We start from the raw sequence: 13,728 nt of genomic DNA, 5'->3' as shown, positions 1-13,728 counted from the left end.
TGTACACATGATCATTTGGAGTATTCGCTTGTTAAATTAGTGTACCTTCCATCACTTACAAGTTGTAAATAGCTTTTTGTGTTAAATAGCTTTTTTGAAACCATTGTTGTAAAAAAAATACCATATTTTTTTCAAATTTTACCTTTTGAATTTCAAAACAATATCCCATAGCCCTACCCTCGGATTGCGCCCTTTCTTAAGTTGAAGGCAGCGCCCTTTGAGAGGTCCCAGTCCGGCCCTGCCCTCTTCTGACGGTTTTACCCGTGGGTCTTCGCGCGGAAGCCACTTGCGGATGGCAATGAACCGAACAGTTCGTGCCCCCCACCTCCCTCAACCCCTTTGTCCACTCCTTTGTGCACACAGATTTGTTCTTTACTCTGAACACCATGCAATTTTGACTCTTGCTTGACTTTTCCGGGGGAGGAGGTCCGATTCCCCTATAATAAGGAGGTCCCCATCGTGTTCCCCAGCCGAGGGCCCCTAAACAGCCCAGACCACCCCTGCTTGTAGCCATGCATTTGCATATATTGCACAAGTACGTTTTTGTATCCTTTACAAGGATACGAAAACTATTTAACTGGTAAACAGTTAAAGTTTTGATAAAATTTGGAGGGCCACTCTGACCCCAGAAAGTCCTAAAAATAGGTTAATTAAGTAGTTTAAAAAAATTCCCAGTTCGACTGTAAAGACCGCAGTTCCCCTGTCCCTCGTTATGCAAGCATTACCGGCAGCAATTTTATCAGGACCTCACGTCACATTCAAACTTGCAAATTGGTTCGGTATGTCTCTGCTTTGATGAGATTGTTTAACACCCAACAATATCATCAAAGCAGAGACATGCAGTTGTGGCTTCGTCTTGGCATCTCCATTAAGATGCATTTGCCGCTGCGCATTATTGTCCGCGCAGCGTGTACTGGACAATTCTAGGTGTGCGTTATAACGAACTTTAAACATTTTAAACTTGAAGCCCTAGAAAGTGTAATGGTGCAAGAGATTCAAGAAGAAAATCATGGCATCCGAAACCATTTCTGCAATTGGATGGTTGACTAGCACAATGAAAAATCCATGTTCACATTTCAGTTTATTATTCTATTAATTTTGTCGTTTTATGATATCTCTCTTTAATCGTCAAATTTTTATCACATTGCTTTGAATAAAAGCTAGATTCATTTCAATCATCCATTTCTTTTATGTTTTACATAATGGTTTCTAACATAGCCAATATCTTTTTTAACGGAGTTTTTTCTTTAACTTTGGCAAATCACAAAATGTGTAGAGAAATAAATAATCCACTGCGGCGTGAAAATAAAAGGACATGGGAGGCCTGTTGGAAAAGAATGCGAGGGAATGGAAAGTTTTCGGAAGGGACCTTTGACCCCCATTGTGACCTTCGGAGGTCAAAATATCAACAATACGGATGTACGAACAGCCTAACCGACTTTGGCACCCTTCAAAACCTATGGTTTGACACCTTGGTTTTTATGATTGCCCGACTTTTAACTCTATGACCTTTGACCCCCGTGGTGACCCTCGGAGGTCAATTAGTGAAAAATACGGGTATTTGGACAATACCAATGACTTGGGCGCCCTACAAAACCCATGGATCGACACCTTTGTTGGTATGCTATTCCTTTTGCCACCCTTATGACCTTGACGGTGACCTTACTGGGTCAACGGTTGAATATTCGTAAATAAAAGTGTTATTTTCCGGTTTCTCGTGTCCGAAAACCTAAGAATTGACATATTGGTCAATGAAATTCACACTTTAGTCTATCTCGATTTTTTTAACATTGAAACCCCATAAGGCAAATTCAAATTTTTGGTTTGGACCCACTTTGTGAGGTCAAAAGGTCAAAATTGTAAAATTTTGCTTACACTCAACAAAACTTAGGACCTTTCCCCATAAGTGTGCCAATTTTCATGAATATTGCTCCATGCAAAGTTACTAAAATTACAGGTCCAAAATGACACACGACCCTTGGAACAGTCTGTATGATAAAAATTCTTGCTATGGTCCTAATACCGGATCTGACCCGTCCCCAAGTGTGCCTAGGTGGTCTGGTAATGATGTCAACGAGTGATTTTCTTTATGAGCTGCGCAGGAATCATTCTTAATTCTCTAAAACATAGGTGCCGGAAGTTTAAAGACATGGTTGATATCTATGGGCCCTCAAACTTAATTCAGGCTAGGGAAAGTTAACAGCGTTTCCTTACCCACTTATTCTTCCCTTCTCTCAACGTGAATTAGCGTACCGATTTTGTGATTACGTACATTTTCACCACCAGGAAACTACATAAACTCACGGTGATAGTTATATTTTCGTGGGCAGTTGACACGAACTTTATTTTTTAGCAATGAACGATTGAGACATGGATTCAAATTCGCCGCAAAGCGTGCCTCTCGCGGCCATATTAGGGTGCCTTCACAGCTCCGCGTTGCGTCGACGCCACGAGAGCTCCCGCTCCGCCAGCAAATTTTGCCCTTCACAGCTCTGCGTTGCGAAACTTGGATTCAAATTCGCCGCGTAGCGTGCCTCTTGTGGGCGTGTATTGCTTGGGAACAATCGGGGCTCGCTACATCAGCGCCGCTATTTGATGCGATCGGTGGGAATCACAGGAACCAAGGGAGTGGAGAATCCTGTGTAGAGTATTTATGGTTTTGAGTCTGCTCCCATCGCCCCTTTGAACAGCACATACCATGCCACGGGATCGCACACTTGTAGAGCGGTGAATTCGAAAAGGAGATAGCTGTAGCGTTCGGAGTCTCATGTTTCTTGCATATGCAGACAGTACTTTTATCCTTCGCGTTGCAAAGGAATAGTTTTCTTTTATAATTTATTCATCTTTGGGTGTGCACTTGCTAACATGCGTATACGCACGCGCCGCTACTGGTTGAAACATCATCCAATGAGCATATTTACCAGGTGAAGGGGTATCACGTGATTTTGGCCTCGCGCGCATAACCCGATGCGCGCACTTGTGTGCATTTTCTCTGATTGCTCAAGTCGAACGCGCAACGACGAGGACATACACGGCAAGGCTACGTAACTGAGACAATAAATCATATAAACCACACCCTTAACTCATGTGAAACTAAAATTCAGGGGCGGTCTGGCCAGGTCAGTTGGTCGGCAATCGCCGAGGGCCGCTAGCTTAGGGGGCCTCCGCAACGCTCGCGTAGGTATATCGTGAAGCTTACATAAAAGGTGTAACCAAAAAAGACATTGCTTGATCCAGAGTTTGAATTATTAAATTATTTATTATAATTTTTATATAATTAAAAGAGGATTGTAAAAAGTTTTATTGGTTGCTTTATTTATAACATTTATTTTATTATGGTATTCTACCGATTAAGGTAGGTTTCCATGGAGTACTCAAGAAGTAATTTGGGAGCCTCCCTTTCCTTCCAGCACTGTCTTCTTTAATTCACTGTAAGGCCTACTCTCTTTCAATCTATCTAAAAATCCTATTCTTTTCCTTCCCCTCCCTCGTTTCCCTAACATTCTACCCTCCAACACCATTTTCAACATCCCCTCCCCGCTAAGCACTCGCTCCATCCATACCTTCTGTCTCCTGCGTATCTCATCTAAAAGCTGCCTCTCATCGCCAACCATATCCAGCACTTCGTCGTTCCTTTTCCTCTCCGTCCATTTCACCCTCTCCATTCTTCTCCATACCCACATCTCGAATGCCTCCAATCTTCTCTCGTCTTCTTCCCTCAGTGTCCACGTTTCCACACTGTAGAGAGCTACACTCCAGATCAAACTCTTCACTAACCTTTTCTTAAAACTCTTACATAACGATCCTCTCAGAAGCTCCTTCCTGTTTTCACGAACGCCTCCTTCGCTAATTCAATTCTCTTCCTGATGTCCTTACTACTGTATCCGTTTTCCTCTAACGTACTGCCTAAATAGTTGAATTGCTCAACCTGCTCAAGTTTTTCACCACCTACCTTTATCTTGAGTCTCACATTCCTCGCTCGTGATGCTTTACAAAACCGCGTAACCTTAGTTTTCTTGTGATTTATCCTCATCCCATACTCCTTGCAACGCTCGTATAACGCATCCACTAGAGCCTGAAGCCCCCTCGCTGACTGGCTAATCAACGCCTGATCATCTACGAATCTCACGGATTTGAACATCTTTCCTCCCACTTTTATCCCAGCTTCTAACTCATCCCACGCTTCCCTTGCCATCTCTTCAGCGTACACGTTAAAGAGCAGCGGCGATAGAGGACAACCTTGCCTCACACCTCGGCCAATGCTTGCCCACCCAGATTCTCCGTCCGCTACCCTCACTTGTGCAGTCTGGGCCATATACAGATTACGAATTAGTCGTCTATCCCTCCAATCTACACCTATTCTCTTGAGAATATCCATTAACTTCACCCAGTTCACCCTATCAAACGCTTTCTCAAAATCCACGAAACACACATATACTACGTCCTGGTCATATTCTAGGTTCCTCTCCACGAGGGACCTCATTATTGCTATTGCATCACGAGTTGACTTCCCTCTTCTGAAACCAAACTGATCTTCGCCCAAATACTCGTTTACCCTCGCCTCCATTCGTCTGTTCAATATCCTCAGCACCACTTTCGCCGCATGCGATATTAGGCCGATAGTCCTATAATCTTCGCATTCCACTGCTTTCTTCTTTTTCGGAAGCGGAATTAAAACCGTCTTCACGAAATCCTCCGGCCAACATCCCTCCTCATAGATCCTGCGCACTAGTTCGAAAAACCTTTCCTTACCTTCCTTCCCTAGATGCTTCAGAAGCTCACACGGGATATTGTCCACGCCTACTGCTTTCCTAGCCTTTATATCACGAAGTGCTCTCTCTATTCCCGAATCTAATATCTCCGGCCCAATATTTATCCTCCTCCACTGCACTTTTCTCCTCTAGAGTCAACCTCTCTGGTCTGTTCATTCCGTCATACAGATCCTCCACGTATTCCTTCCATCTACTCTGTACCTCTTCTCGCTCGGTTAGCATCCTCCCATCTTTAGCCTTAATTTTACACATGGCTTGTCCTTTTTTGCCGCCCGATAGCGACTTAACTTTGGCGTACAACGCGCCTACTTCTCCATCCTTTTGGAACTTTTCCATTTCCTCACACTATCTTTTCCACCAAGCCTCCCTTGCCCTCTTAGTTTCACGTCGTAATCTATTATTCAATTTCCTATACATTCTTTTGCCCTGTTCTGTGTCCACGTTCTTCCACTTCCTCCTCTCCTCCATTTCCCTTATCATGCTCTCCGTTATCCACGGTTTCCTTATCCTTCTACTGTCAACGTAACCAATTGACTTCTCAGCCGCTTCGACTATTCCCGTTTTAATACAATCTCACTCTTCCTCTACAGTCTGTGTACTTCCACCCTCCCGTATACTCATGTCCACTAGTTCCTGATATTCTCTCCTCATACTCCCCTTCAGTGCTTCAACATTTCATTTTCTCACCCTCCTGCCTTTCATGAGTCTTTTGAATCTTACGTTGCATTTCATAAGTACTAGGTTGTGGTCCGAATCCGCATCTGCTGCTGGGAAGCTGCGCGAGTTTTTCACACTACATATCCCTAAACCTCTGTCTTGCCGTAATGTAGTCTATTTGATATCTCCCCACGTCCCCTGGACTATACCATGTTTTCCTTCGCCCTTTATGATGATTGAACCACGTGTTTGTGATGAATAATTCTCCTACAAAATTCTGCTGCTTTCTCTCCCCAGTCGTTCCGTATTCCTAATCCAAATTCTCCTACTTCGTTTCCATCCCTCGCTTCTCCGACTGAGGCGTTCCAGTCCCCCATCACTACCAGATTTTTCTTTCGTGTCTCTAACTATTTCCTCGAGCTGTTCATGCACTTCATCTACTTCTTCCTCCCTATGATTGCTAGTGGGCATGTAAACTTGGACCACCACAAGGTTGGTGGGCCGCGCCTCAATTTCTACCACCAGAATCCTATCGCTTACCACGTCTATACCTACCACATGTTTACCCATATTCCCGTTTAATACTGAAGCTACCCCTCGCTGGCTTTCCTCTCCACCACTATATATAACCCTATAACCATCTCTCCAATAGTCCCCCCCATCCCTCCACCTCACCTCGCACAATCCTAAGATATCTATCCTCCCTTTATCCATTACCCTTTTGATATTTTCTAACTTCCCCGCCCTCATCATAGTCCTTGCATTCCACTTCCCTACATTTATAGCCGACTTTTTCTTTTCCATCTTCTTGGTCTTCTTTTCTTCCTTCTTCATTGGTGCTGCTGCTGATGATAAGTCTCTGCAAGGATTTAGCATGTTGACGACCCCGAGGACCTTGCCGACCTCGCTGCTGTGCCCGACACCCGCCCTTTGCGGACGGGTCCCGGGCGATGAGATTCCGAGGCTCATTTGGTTGTACTCCATGTTTTCAAGGAAGAGATAGTTGGTAGGGTTTCCCACTTCCATTCCAACAATGTTTTTCACGTGACACCATCACGTGGACTACCTTTCGTCTGGCTCCTACCCTTCGACCTATCTGGCATGGGTGGCCCTACCGAGAATATTTTAGAATTAATCCCGCCAGTGCAGCTCTAGGGGTCATAGGAACGCGCAAGCCTTTCCACCGCGACAAGGTTGTAGCCCAAGGGAAAGGATTTATAACATAGTGTAAAAAAATAACATTAAAAAATAAAATAAAGGTGTAAGAAAATGGAAGAGAGCCTAATGTTTTTTTATAAAGGTTACTTAAATGGTTTTTATATATCAGTGCAGTTACCAGTAACAAATGTCCCTAAATAGATAATAGAGCCATTGTACGTTATTAAGTTTCATAAGCTGTGAAATTCTCACTTTTTAAAGCCTTCTTTAATACGAAATGATTATTTTTATTAACATTTATCTAGTTTTTAAGTGGCAGAATAGCGCCTAAATCTATTTCCGGGCATGGGGTGGACCCCCGCATTCCCTGGTACTTCACTCGGCTGGGGTCCATGATGAGCTCCAGCCGAGGGCCCCATGTTTGGAAGGAGTCGAGAAATTAAAAACTTTGCTTGCGGCCTTCATTCAGAAACTGTTTATCATCAATATTTTCGAAAGCGGGTTGAGCAAACATTAGATTTCTGGATTTGAATAAAATTTGGTTGAAAAGCCGCACTATTAACTCTTCCCGTCGCTGTGCTTAAGTATCTCCGAAATGTCTTCGAGTTGGTAAAAAATTTGCAATCGACGATCCTAATAGAATGCTGCGTAAAATCCTTTTCCCTGAATTTCAATCGAATTAATTGCCCCCTTTTCAGTAATTTTGAGAGCTGTATCTACTGGACTTCAAGTAAATTATACGATTCTCTCAGCTTATAGTCTTAAAAACAGCAAAACTGTACGTAAAACATCGTCAGTGGTACATCACATACCACCGACTATTCACAAATAAATGGAGCTATTTGTGAAATATGCCATTGTTCCTATTGGACAGCGTTCCGAAGAAGCATTGATGTCCGGCATAATGATTTAAGAAAATATCGTGGAAAACATACCATAAAAGTGTCTAGGATTTCCACAAACCATGAAATTTTTAATAGGCATCTTCTTACAGCTGATCCTTTTATTTCTTGCTCTGCGAAGGTTTCCCTTTAAGTAAATAATTTACCAGAGGAGGTGAAAAATCTTCTGGAGCAAGAAGAAAATATTTTGGAATATAATCATGCTTGCGCTGCAGTGGCGCCGACACTCCATGACTCCAGGGGGCCTGAGGGGGCCCGAGCCCCCTAAAAAATTCGTAATGTGTGTGAGCAAAATTTTTTTCAGGCTTATCAATATTCCCCGGAGTGTCCAGATATCGAGATTCGAGTTATTAGGGTTCTACAGGGTCGTATCCAGAAGTAGTAGGACTGTTTTTTTCCCACGCGGGTGGAAAGATTGAGAGGGGTCTGCAAGACCGGATGTTGTGGGGGGGAGCCTTGGGAACAGATTTTGATATTTGGCAGTCGCCTGCGTCCATTAGTTGAGTGTGGACTACTGTTTTCGTGCCCTCCTGTTTTGACCCCTCGTCGTTGGTTGCGATGGAGCAAAATTTAGAGCAGCGGTACTTCATCAAGTTTTGCTGCAAACTCGGCAACTGAAACCAAGAAAATGCTTACGCAGGCCTACAAGGAGGATACCATGAGCCTTTCCTCGATATTTTAGTGGCACTTATTGTTTCGGGAGGGTAGGGAGCTCGTCGAGGACGACCAACCCCGGCCCCGCCCCGGGTGTCCGTCAACCCCGAAATTGAAAGTGAAATCGATGTTGATTGCATTTTTCGACCGTCGTGGAATTGTCCATAAGGAGTTTGTACCTCCTGGACATACTGTAAATGCAAAATTTTACGTGGAAGTACTCACACGGCTGCGAAATTTGATCACATGCGTGCGACCTGCCCTGGTGGGGAAATGGAAGCTCCAACTCAACAAAGCACCGTGCCACGGCGCGTGGATTGTGAGGGATCTCCTGGCCAAATTCGGCGTTTCCACGTTGCCTCACCCCCCCCCCCCCCTACAGTCCTGATGTGGCACCACCAAACTTCCTCCTGTTCCCCAGGATCAAGAGGCAGATCAAGGAGCATCGTATCGACACGGTGTAAGCGGTTCAAGCAGCGACGACGAGGGCGCTGAACAGCATCTCGGAGGACGACTTCCGGAAGGCCTTCACGAACTGGAAGACTCGCTACCAGAAGTGTGCGGATGCCCAAGGGGCCTATTTTGATGAATATTGAGTCGATGTTTAAAAATGTTCAATATTTTAATTTTAAAAAATCAGTCCTACTACTTCTGGATACCACCCTGTAATGTTGATCATATGACTCTTCTTAAATGCTTTAAAAACTTAAAACTCACTACTTATAAAATTTCTCGGGTCAAGATCCCCGGTTTGGGCCCCTCAATATTTTTTGTAAGTCGACATCCCTGAATATAAGTAGCCTTCATCCTCTGACTCAGAATTGGAGTTTGAGTGGAATTTTCCATTGATATTCCCATATCTAAATTTTCGACTTGCTCCCCGGCAACTAAGCTTCCTGCATCAGGTCCTTTTGTCTTGTTTTACGGAGGTTTCCCGTGAAGCAAAAAAATACCAGATGATATGAAAAATCTTCTGTTGGTAGAAGAAAATATTTTGGAATATAAGCTGTCTTCTTCCTCTGACTCAGAATAGGATTTTAGTGGCACGCCTTTTGTTTTTCAGATATTAGCCTTGTAAATGTATTTGTAAATGGTATTTTCTAAATAATTGCGCCTCAATTTCCAAAATATCTGACTTAATAAATAGCACTTTTTGATCATTATTTACCGTATTTATAGCTATGTTATAGCTTTAAAGTTATAAAAAATAGAAGAAATTCTCTTTCCCTTGATATTGCCGTATCAAAATTTCGACTTCCCCCTATCAACTAGGCTCCCCGCGCCACTTTTCCTTTTTTTAATTAATAGTGCCCTACCAATCAATACTGTGGACTAAAATATCCGAAATAAGTTTCTCTGCATCTTTGCAATACGCAATATGCAAACATTTTTGCCAATTTAGCAATAATTAAGACTATTAATTTTTCCATTTCAGTCGCCGTTTGCTTTGGGGAGAGTGTATTTGACTGGAAATGGGCCTATAGAAATGTTTCGTTAGCAAAAAGTGCGATATAAATAGGTTCTTTTTTGATAAAATGACCAATATACGTCCGTAAGTGACACCTATTGTCAATAAATTCGCGAATTTGCACAGTCTGAGGAAATCACGTTCTGAGGATAATAATACTGTGATTCATGTGTGAATGAAAAATTTGTAGAATTAACTTTTAGAATCGGGCTGTCGCATTTGTAAAATTTGTCTCTCTTGCTATAATTGGTTGGACCCTGAGTATAATTAAAGAGGTTTTAGAATGGTTACAGCATGGTGCCCGAAGAGTTTTCGTGCATGTTTCTTGTGTGTGAAATGGAGAGAGTTTATTTTGCTTGAGCTTTTTACATTAATGAATTACATAATACATACATGTGTACACATACTTATATATTCCATAACTACTGTGTTCGCAATGCTCGCCAAAAGCGCTTCCCACCTGCGGAACTAAATTATTCGTTAGGTGTATGGGTGAGCTGTCGATCCAAGGGATTAGGAACACCTGAGTCACCATTTACATTGAATTTAAAATATTTAATTTTTTCAAATGAGCCGGGGAAATTCAATTTCTGACGATTCCCCAAATTCTTTTTCACTGCACGTTAATTTTCAAGCCATTCTTTCACATTCCTTTGAAAAGTTCTGTGATGAAAAGACATGACGGGTCAAGTTTTCGTCAAATATCTTTTCAACTCAGTTTTCTTGCCGTCGGAGTTTGCTATGCATCGACATTTTAAATAATTAAGTGATTTAAGTGAGAAAAATACTCAGTCTAAGCGTAAATGGACCGAAAGCGGAAATTTCACGAGGTAGTTTTAGGAATTATTCTCTTTCTTTTCTTTTTTCGGATCTACATCTACATATATTCAAATCCCTTATTGCCACATGCTTTTTGGGCAACTTGCGGGGTATTGCATAGATGTAGAATACCTCACAAGCCGCCTAAAAGGCGTGTGGCAGGGGGTGTTAGGACACTAGCCGTTTACATATAAAAATGAAGTACTACATCTACATAATACCCGGCGAGCCACCACTAGGGTGTTTGGTAGGGGGTGATCAATCACCAGCATGCAATCGGAATCCCACATGCACACCACACGGTCCAAAACAACGTCACGTATACTAACAAATTACACTGCCATATGCTGTTAGAAAGAATAATAGAATTAAGATACATGCATTAAGTTTTACATAGGTTAGTAGGCTACACTACAAGTCATCGAATCTATTTATGAGTTCTATCGCTGCCGTTATAATCTCTTATTCATCGTGGAAAAAAAGACATTCTGAATCTGTCCGTTCGACAATCTATCTCTCTTATTTTTTATTTATATGATCTGATCTTCCGAAGTATGTTGGCGTCCGTAAGATATGGCTAACTTCGTTAGAAAAGACACTGCTCTTGTATTTATATAAAAGGTTTCGTCTATTTTTCAATCTACGGTCCGACAGAGATTCCCATCCGAGTTTATGTAAGAGGTCAGTTACACTAACAAGACTATAGTAGCGACCTTTAACGTACCTGGCAGCTTTTCTTTGCACGCATTCAAACTCTGTTGTTAAGTCTTTTTCATGAGGGTCCCAAACACTGGCAGCGTATTCTAAATGGGGTCTAACGAGGGAAAAGTAGCTAATTTCTCTCACCTTGTCGTCGCACTTACCAAAGATTCTTTTAACAAAACCCATTTTACGATTAGCTTGACCGGTTATTTCCCGAATATGTTTATTCCACGATAGATCATTATTGAGTCTAACTCCTAGATATTTCACGGATTCAACTGCCTTCAATTGGGTGCCCTGAATGATATAGCTACGTTTTAGGGAGTAATTTTCTTCCTGAAATTCATTACGACGCATTTTTTCAAATTTAATTCTAACTGCCATGTATCGCACCACGCTTGGATAGCAGCAAGGTCATCTGTTAGTTCATCTTTATCTTTTCTGGAACGGATTTCTCTGTAAACTACAGCGTCATCTGGAAATAATCATAACTTACTGTGTTCTACTTCGCCAATGTCGTTTATATAAAGATGGAATAAGAGTGGGCCTATGACACTACCCTGAGGGACGCCAGAAGTGACTCTAACCTCGTTGGAGACTGCACCGTCTAATACTACTCTTTGGACGCGGTCGCTCAAAAGTTCTCTTATCCAGGAAATGACATCTTCATCTAGACCATAAGATTTCAGTTTTATTACTAAATTTCCGTGGGGTACTTTATCAAATGCTTTTTTGAAATCAAGAAAAATCGCCTCTACTGGAATGTTGTCTTCTCCGGAGACTAAAATATCGTGGGCGAAAAACGCTAACTGGGTTTCGCATGATCTACTTTTCCTGAATCCATGTTGAGTTCTCATTAACAAGTTTTGCCCGTCTAGGTGTTTCATTACCGAGCTGACTACGATGTGTTCAAGGAATTTGCCTTAGACGTTAAAGAGATCGGTCCGTAATTAGATGGCTGTTCCTTGTCTCCACTTTTGAATATTGGCGTTACATTAGCGATTTTCCAGTCATTAGGTACTTCGTGTTGCTTGATGGATCAACTAAATATTAACTGCAAGAAGGAGGCAATTTCTGAGGCTAGTTCTCTATATAGGGATGTCGGCTGGATTAGGTGATATATTTGGACTGAGCGATTTCAATATCTTTTCTATTCCGTGCGCACTAATGTCAATAGGCGGCATCTTTCGTACGCAGAGATTGTCAATTGTCTCGGATGAGTTCTCAGAAGGCTCGGTGAACACGCTCTTGAAGTAGGAATTTAATAAATTGGTTTAATCGGAACTGTTTGTCAACAAATCTCTATTATCGTTTCTCAGCGAACATACGGTTGAACGTTTACCTTGAACTTCCCTAGCATAAAACCAAAATGCTTTTGGGTTATCCCGTAACTGCTCTACTAGTGTTTTTCTTTTAAAATTCGTGAATGCATTACTGAACGCTACCTTCGTGGCGGCTTTAGACAATCTATATTTTTTAATTATTAACTCGCGTTCATTAGCGAATAACTCCGTGCTGACTTTTTTCATTTTAGCATGACACGCTCTCTGTCGCCTCAATGATTTTCTCACTTTCGCGTCATACCATTTCGGTTCGCTGCCTTCTTCAATTGTTTTACTAGGGATGTAGCTATTTATTCCCGAAGTTACGAGCGAAAGAATAGCCTTCCAAGTACCCTCAACATTTAACTTTAATATTGATTCTTGAAACGCGGGGAAAGCATTTTTCAGATGACTCTTAAACTCATCAAAAACAGCTCTTTTAAAAATGAAAACTTTACGCCCATTTTTAAAGTTTTCAGCGGTTTTTTAGAGAAAACTTTGCAGTTACTACCCTATGGTCACTTATTTCTTCGACGGTGCTCACGTTTATTACCTGATGAGGTATATTTGTCGCTAATAAATAAAGAATATTTTCTCCTCTGTTTGGGGCGGATGCTATTTGAAACAATGAATTAGTTGTGAAAGTGTGTAATGAAACCTCGCGAATCACTTTATCCCTCCCACCAGGAATGAAGCTATACGTCTCCCAATCTATAGAAGGTACGTTTAAATCACCACCTACAATCAAGTTTCTTTCAGGATACTTGGATGCTATGCTGTTTATTTGAGTTTGAAAATCCAACATTGATGTTATATCTGAGTTAGGTGGTCTGTAATACGAACATAATAAAATAGTTTTGAATTTTGGACATTTAATTAAACACCACACAGATTCAACGCTGGTCTCAGTTACGGTTATCGCTTGGCTGACGATTGAATCCTTTACAGCTATAAACACTCCGCCCACGCTCGATTAATTCTATCTTTCTGATAAACAGTGAACGATTTTGGGAAGATCTCGTTGTCTGAATCATCATCTGTTTAGGGTAAGAAAATTTGTTAAATACTTTCGTTTCAATTCAGGACTGATTTTGCTTAAAGACTCTCCCAATTTTTGCTTCCTGCTCCTCGCTGAGTACGCGCATGAAAGGAAGACTAAGGTACTGACATGCAGCAAAAGAGAGGAGGCTAGGACAAACATTGAAGTAGGAAAACTAAAGTTTGAAGAAGTGAAAGAGTTTTCCTCCCTGGGAAGCTAAATTACCAACTATGGA

This window comes from Ischnura elegans, chromosome X (genome assembly GCF_921293095.1).
Source record: "Ischnura elegans chromosome X, ioIscEleg1.1, whole genome shotgun sequence".
NCBI classification, from domain to species: domain Eukaryota; kingdom Metazoa; phylum Arthropoda; class Insecta; order Odonata; family Coenagrionidae; genus Ischnura; species Ischnura elegans.
This window is presented reverse-complemented; position numbering follows the sequence as displayed.